The sequence below is a fragment of the Thalassophryne amazonica genome, chromosome 10 (genome assembly GCF_902500255.1).
Source record: "Thalassophryne amazonica chromosome 10, fThaAma1.1, whole genome shotgun sequence".
NCBI classification, from domain to species: Eukaryota; Metazoa; Chordata; class Actinopteri; order Batrachoidiformes; family Batrachoididae; genus Thalassophryne; species Thalassophryne amazonica.
Genome location: NC_047112.1, coordinates 9,413,594 through 9,421,071, shown reverse-complemented (window position 1 = coordinate 9,421,071; position 7,478 = coordinate 9,413,594). Strand labels below are relative to the sequence as shown.

Genomic DNA, 7,478 nt, shown 5'->3' with positions numbered 1-7,478 from the left:
CATAAGGCAACATGACCTCTTCAAGTATTTTGACATATCCAAACTGATCCATGATACCTGGTATGTGATATATAGGCCCAACACCATAGTAGGAGAAACATGCCCATATCATGATGCTTGCACCACCATGCTTCACTGTCTTCACTGTGAACTGTGGCTTGAATTCAGAGTTTGGGGGTCGTCTCACAAACTGTCTGCGGCCCTTGGACCCAAAAAGAACAATTTTACTCTCATCAGTCCACAAAATATTCCTCCATCTCTCTTTAGACCAGTTGATGTGTTCTTTGGCAAATTGTAACCTCTTCTGCACATTTCTTTTATTTAACAGAGGGACTTTGCGGGGGATTCTTGCAAATAAATTAGCTTCACACAGGCATCTTCTAACTGTCGCAGCACTTAGAGGTAACTCCAGACTGTCTTTGATCATCCTGGAGCTGATCAATGGGTGAGTCTTTGCCATTCTGGTTATTCTTCTATCCATTTTGATGGTTGTTTTCCATTTTCTTCCAAGCGTCTGTGGTTTTTTTGTCCATTTTAAAGCATTGGAGATAATTGTAGATGAACAGCCTATAATTTTTTGCACCTGCGTATAACTTTTCTGATTCACACCTGTTTGTTCCACAAAATTGACAAACTCACTGACTGAATGCCACACTACTATTATTGTGAACACCCCCTTTTCTACTTTTTTTTACTAATAGCCCAATTTCATAGCCTTAAGAGTGTGCATATCATGAATGCTTGGTTTTGGTGGATTTGTGAGAATCTACTGAATCTACTGGTACCTTTTTTCCCATGTAACAATAAGAAATATACTCAAAACCTGGATTAATCTTTTTAGTCACATAACACTGCTATTATTCTGAACACTACTGTATATATGTAGAATGACAGTAAAGGCTCTATTCTATTCTATTATCCCTGTACCATCAAGCCAGTAGTGTGTTACCGAATCACTGTCATTCAACATACAGGGAATCTCTCTCCTTAGACTTCTTAAAAGTCTTCCTCCCTACTCTTAACAGTTTGGCACCTTAGGAGCTCTCTTAACATTTAGCATGGTGGTGGCAGAATCATGCTGTGGGGATGTTTTTCAGCAGCAGGAACTGGGAGACTAGTCAGGATTGAGGGAAAGATGAATGCAGCAATGTACAGAGACATCCTGGATGAAAACCTGCTCCAGAGCGCTCTTGACCTCAGACTGGCGTAACGATTCATCTTTCAGCAGGACAATGACCCTAAGCACACAGCCAAGATATCAAAGGAGTGCCTTCAGGACAACTCTGTGAATGTCCTTGAGTGGCCCAACCAGAACCCAGACCTGAATCTGACTGAACATCTCTGGAGAGATCTGAAGATGTCTGTGCACCGATGCTCCCCATCCAACCTGATGGAGCTTGAGAGGTTCTGCAAAGAGGAATGAACCAAACTGCCCAAAGATAGGTGCACCAAGCTTGTGGCATCATATTCAAGAAGACTTGAGGCTGTAATTGTTGCCAAAGGTGCATCAACAAAGTACGAGGTCTATTAGATCAATCAATCAACTTTTTTTCTTATATAGCGCCAAATCACAACAAACAGTTGCCCCAAGGCGCTCTATATTGTAAGGCAAGGCCATACAATAATTATGAAAAACCCCAACGGTCAAAACGACCCCCTATGAGCAAGCACTTGGCTACAGTGGGAAGGAAAAACTCCTTTTTAACAGGAAGAAACCTCCAGCAGAACCAGGCTCAGGGAGGGGCAGTCTTCTGCTGAGACTGGTTGGGGCTGAGGGAAAGAACCAGGAAAAAGACATGCTGTGAAGGGGGGCAGAGATCGATCACTAATGATTAAATGCAGAGTGATGCATACGGAGCAAAAAGAGAAAGAAACAGTGCATCATGGGAACCCCCCCACAGTCTACGTCTAAAGCAGCATAACCAAGGGATGGTCCAGGGTCACCTGATCCAGCCCTAACTATAAGCCTTAGCGAAAAGGAAAGTTTTAAGCCTAATCTTAAAAGTAGAGAGGGTGTCTGTCTCCCTGATCTGAATTGGGAGCTGGTTCCACAGGAGAGGAGCCTGAAAGCTGAAGGCTCTGCCTCCCATTCTACTCTTACAAACCCTAGGAACTACAAGTAAGCCTGCAGTCTGAGAGCGAAGTGCTCTAATGGGGTAATATGGTACTACGAGGTCCCTAAGATAAGATGGGACCTGATTATTCAAAACCTTATAAGTAAGAAGAAGAATTTTAAATTCTATTCTAGAATTAACAGGAAGCCAATGAAGAGAGGCCAACACGGGTGAGATATGCTCTCTCCTGCTAGTCCCCGTCAGTACTCTAGCTGCAGCATTCTGAACCAACTGAAGGCTTTTTAGGAAACTTTTAGGACAACCTGATAATAATGAATTACAATAGTCCAGCCTAGAGGAAATAAATGCATGAATTAATTTTTCAGCATCACTCTGAGACAAGACCTTTCTGATTTTAGAGATATTGCGTAAATGCAAAAAGGCAGTCCTACATATTTGTTTAATATGCGCTTTGAATGACATATCCTGATCAAAAATGACTCCAAGATTTCTCACAGTATTACTAGAGATCAGGGAAATGCCATCCAGAGTAACGATCTGGTTAGACACCATGCTTCTAAGATTTGTGGGGCCAAGTACAATAACTTCAGTTTTATCTGAGTTTAAAAGCAGGAAATTAGAGGTCATCCATGTCTTTATGTCTGTAAGACAATCCTCCAGTTTAGCTAATTGGTGTGTATCCTCTGGCTTCATGGATAGATAAAGCTGGGTATCATCTGCGTAACAATGAAAATTTAAGCAATACCGTCTAATAATACTGCCTAAGGGAAGCATGTATAAAGTGAATAAAATTGGTCCTAGCACAGAACCTTGTGGAACTCCATAATTAACTTTAGTCTGTGAAGAAGATTCCCCATTTACATGAACAAACTGTAATCTATTAGACAAAACATGCTCTAATCTCTGTAATAAAATTTTATGGTCAACAGTATCAAAAGCAGCACTGAGGTCCAACAAAACAAACACAGAGATAAGTCCACTGTCCGAAGCCATAAGAAGATCATTTGTAACCTTCACTAATGCTGTTTCTGTACTATGATGAATTCTAAAACCTGACTGAAACTCTTCAAATAGACAGTTCCTCTGCAGGTGATCAGTTAGCTGTTTTACAACTACCCTCTCAAGAATCTTTGAGAGAAAAGGAAGGTTGGAGATTGGCCTATAATTAGCTAAGATAGCTGGGTCAAGTGATGGCTTTTTAAGTAATGGTTTAATTACTGCCACCTTAAAGGCCTGTGGTACATAACCAACTAACAAAGATAGATTGATCATATTTAAGATTGAAGCATTGAATAATGGTAGGACTTCCTTGAGCAGCCTGGCAGGAATGGGGTCTAATAAACATGCTGATGGTTTGGATGAAGTAACTAATGAAAATAACTCAGACAGAACAATTGGAGAGAAAGAGTCTAACCAAATACCGGCATCACTGAAAGCAGCCAAAGATAACGATACATCTTTGGGATGGTTATGAGTAATTTTTTCTCTAATAGTCAAAATTTTGTTAGCAAAGAAAGTCATGAAGTCATTACTAGTTAAAGTTAATGGAATACTCAGCTCAATAGAGCTCTGACTCTTTGTCAGCCTGGCTACAGTGCTGAAAAGAAACCTGGGGTTGTTCTTATTTTCTTCAATTAGTGATGAGTAGAAAGATGTCCTAGCTTTACGGAGGGCTTTTTTATAGAGCAACAAACTCTTTTTCCAGGCTAAGTGAAGATCTTCTAAATTAGTGAGACGCCATTTCCTCTCCAACTTACGGGTTATCTGCTTTAAGCTACGAGTTTGTGAGTTATACCACGGAGTCAGACACTTCTGCTTTAAAGCTCTCTTTTTCAGAGGAGCTACAGCATCCAAGGTTGTCTTCAATGAGGATGTAAAACTATTGACGAGATACTCTAACTCCCTTACAGAGTTTAGGTAGCTACTCTGCTCTGTGTTGGTATATGACATTAGAGAACATAAAGAAGGAATCATATCCTTAAACCTAGTTACAGCGCTTTCTGAAAGACTTCTAGTGTAATGAAACTTATTCCCCACTGCAGGGTAGTCCATCAGGGTAAATGTAAATGTTATTAAAAAATGATCAGACAGAAGGGAGTTTTCAGGGAATACTGTTAAGTCTTCAATTTCCATACCATAAGTCAGAACAAGATCTAAGATATGATTAAAGTGGTGGGTGGACTCATTTACTTTTTGAGCAAAGCCAATAGAGTCTAATAATAGATTAAATGCAGTGTTGAGGCTGTCATTCTCAGCATCTGTGTGGATGTTAAAATCGCCCACTATAATTATCTTATCTGAGCTAAGCACTAAGTCAGACAAAAGGTCTGAAAATTCACAGAGAACACACAGTAACGACCAGGTGGACGATAGATAATAACAAATAAAACTGGTTTTTGAGACTTCCAATTTGGATGGACAAGACTAAGAGACAAGCTTTCAAATGAATTAAAGCTCTGTCTAGGTTTTTGATTAATTAATAAGCTGGAATGGAAGATTGCTGCTAATCCTCCGCCCCGGCCCGTGCTACGAGCATTCTGACAGTTAGTGTGACTCGGGGGTGTTGACTCATTTAAACTAACATATTCATCCTGCTGTAACCAGGTTTCTGTAAGGCAGAATAAATCAATACGTTGATCAATTATTATATCATTTACCAACAGGGACTTAGAAGAGAGAGACCTAATGTTTAATAGACCACATTTAACTGTTTTAGTCTGTGGTGCAATTGAAGGTGCTATATTATTTTTTCTTTTTGAATTTTTATGCTTAAATAGATTTTTGCTGATTATTGGTGGCCTGGGAGCAGGCACCGTCTCCACGGGGACGGGGCAACGAGGGGACGGCAGGGGGAGAGAAGCTGCAGAGAGGTGTATAAGACCACAGCTCTGCCTCCTGGTCCCAACGCTGGACAGTCACAGTTTGGAGGATCCAAGAAAATTGGCCAGATTTCTAGAAATGAGAGCTGCTCCATCCAAAGTGGGATGGATGCCGTCTCTCCTAACAAGACCAGGTTTTCCCCAGAAGCTTTGCCAATTATCAATGAAGCCCACCTCATTTTTTGGACACCACTCAGACAGCCAGCAATTCAAGGAGAACATGCGGCTAAACATGTCACTCCCGGTCTGATTGGGGAGGGGCCCAGAGAAAACAACAGAGTCCGACATTGTTTTTGCAAAGTTACACACCGATTTAATGTTAATTTTAGTGACCTCCGATTGGCGTAACCGAGTGTCATTACTGCCGACGTGAATTACAATCTTACCAAATTTACGCTTAGCCTTAGCCAGCAATTTCAAATGTCCTTCGATGTCGCCTGCTCTGGCCCCCGGAAGACAATTGACAATGGTTGCTGGTGTCGCTAACTTCACATTTCTCAAAACAGAGTCGCCAATAACCAGAGTTTGATCCTCGGCGAGTGTATCGTCGAGTGGGGAAAAACGGTTAGAGATGTGAACGGGTTGACGGTGTACACGGGGCTTCTGTTTAGGGCTACGCTTCCTCCTCACAGTCACCCAGTCAGCCTGCTTTCCCGACTGTCCGGGATCTGCCAGGGGGGAACTAACGGCGGCTAAGCTACCTTGGTCCGCACCGACTACAGGGGCCTGGCTAGCTGTAGAATTTTCCACGGTGCGGAGCCGAGTCTCCAATTCGCCCAGCCTGGCCTCCAAAGCTACGAATAAGCTGCACTTATTACAAGTACCGTTACTGCTAAAAGAGGCCGAGGAATAACTAAACATTTCACACCCAGAGCAGAAAAGTACGGGAGAGACAGGAGAAGCCGCCATGCTAAATCGGCTAAGAGCTAGTAGCTACGCAACCTAGCGGATTCCTAAAAACACACAAAGTGAATAATGTGTAAATAATTTAGAGGTGATTCAGCAGAAGGAGTGCCTTAATTAAGGCACCAAACAGGCCATGAAGCAGCACAGGTAACGCACAACAACAGCGAACGCACGACAACGGTGCTAAAATAAAATAAAAATCGACTAAACACGCTGTGGAGCAGCACAGGTAACGCACGACAACAGTGCTAAAAAAAAAAAAATAAAAAAATAAAAACGAAAGCGTTAGCAAGCTAGTTAGCTTGCCAACGCTGATGAAAGTTAGCTGATAAAAGTGCTCCGTCGCGATGTTTCGACCGTTAGAGGTCTTCCTTAGGCGTTCGAGCACAGTAAAAAAGTAAAAAAAAAGTAAAAAAGTCTTGAAAAAGACTGTTAGTTCAAAGTCCAAAGCAGCAGGTAGCAGTCTCTGTGTAAACAGTCCCAACAGAGAGCCAAAATTCTGATGCAATTAGATAATAAACCGACCCTTTTATTTTTTTTTAACTATATGGATTTGAATGATGTGCGATTACACCAATCATGCTTGAACCCTCGTGCGCATGCGTGAGTTTTTTCACGCCTGTCGGTGACGTCATTTCCCTGTGGGCATGCCTTGAGTGAATTCCTTTGTTTCACACGCTGCTCGAGACGGCGCGCGTTGCTTTATCAAAGTTTTTTCTGGACCTGTGAGGAATATCCGAGTGGACACTATTCAAGAAATTAAGATGGTTTTCGGTGAATGGTTTAACGGCTGATGAGAGATTATGGGGTGTTTCTGTCGCTGTAAGGACTTCCCACAGAGCAGGACCTCATGAAAAAAAAACAAAAAATCATGTTTCAGTTCTTTTTCAAGTGTTGGGAACATGGTGGCAACAGTTTTTAGGTTTTAGAGCCTTGAGACCAGTGGCTCATAGGTTTAATCTCTGACTAGACAGAGCCATGCCGGTGGGGAAAGTAAAAGAGTTGTGATGCTTTCACTGTCTTTAGTCCAAGAGCATGAGCTCAAAAATGGCCAAATAATGGAAGGTTTGTGGAACAAGCTGAAATTTCCAGGATATGCCCACAAAAAATAGGACCACAGACACTGTAGCTCACCTGGATGATACAAGACATCACAGTGTCAGCAGGAAAAGTGGGCACGGCCAAAATCCAAAGGCTGTATCAAGGTCAAAATTAAAAGATATATATATATATAAAAAAAAAGATATGTTTTTGGAGCTACCTACAACCCCTGGCAAAAATTATGGAATCACCGGCCTCGGAGGATGTTCATTCAGTTGTTTAATTTTGTAGAAAAAAGCAGATCACAGACATGACACAAAACTAAAGTCATTTCAAGGGAAAAAAAATATGGACTCAATTCTGAGGAAAAAATTATGGAATCATGAAAAACAAAAGAACGCTCCAACACATCACTAGTATTTTGTTGCACCACCTCTGGCTTTTATAACAGCTTGCAGTCTCTGAGACATGGACTTAATGAGTGACAAACAGTACTCTTCATCAATCTGGCTCCAACTTTCTCTGATTGCTGTTGCCAGATCAGCTTTGCAGGTTGGAGCCTTGTCATGGACCATTT

The 7,478-nt window shown here is 41.6% G+C and overlaps 1 long non-coding RNA gene across 1 annotated transcript; it reads right to left on the bottom strand.

Annotated features, from left to right (window-relative positions):
* Positions 1 to 352: 352 nt before the first annotated feature.
* Positions 353 to 7,124, bottom strand: LOC117518070. Its single transcript, XR_004562914.1, has 3 exons — positions 6,964 to 7,124; positions 4,457 to 4,464; positions 353 to 363 (listed from the first exon to the last, which is right to left on the bottom strand). It is a non-coding gene; the product is annotated as an uncharacterized LOC117518070 (long non-coding RNA).
* Between the last annotated feature and the right edge of the window lie 354 nt (positions 7,125 to 7,478).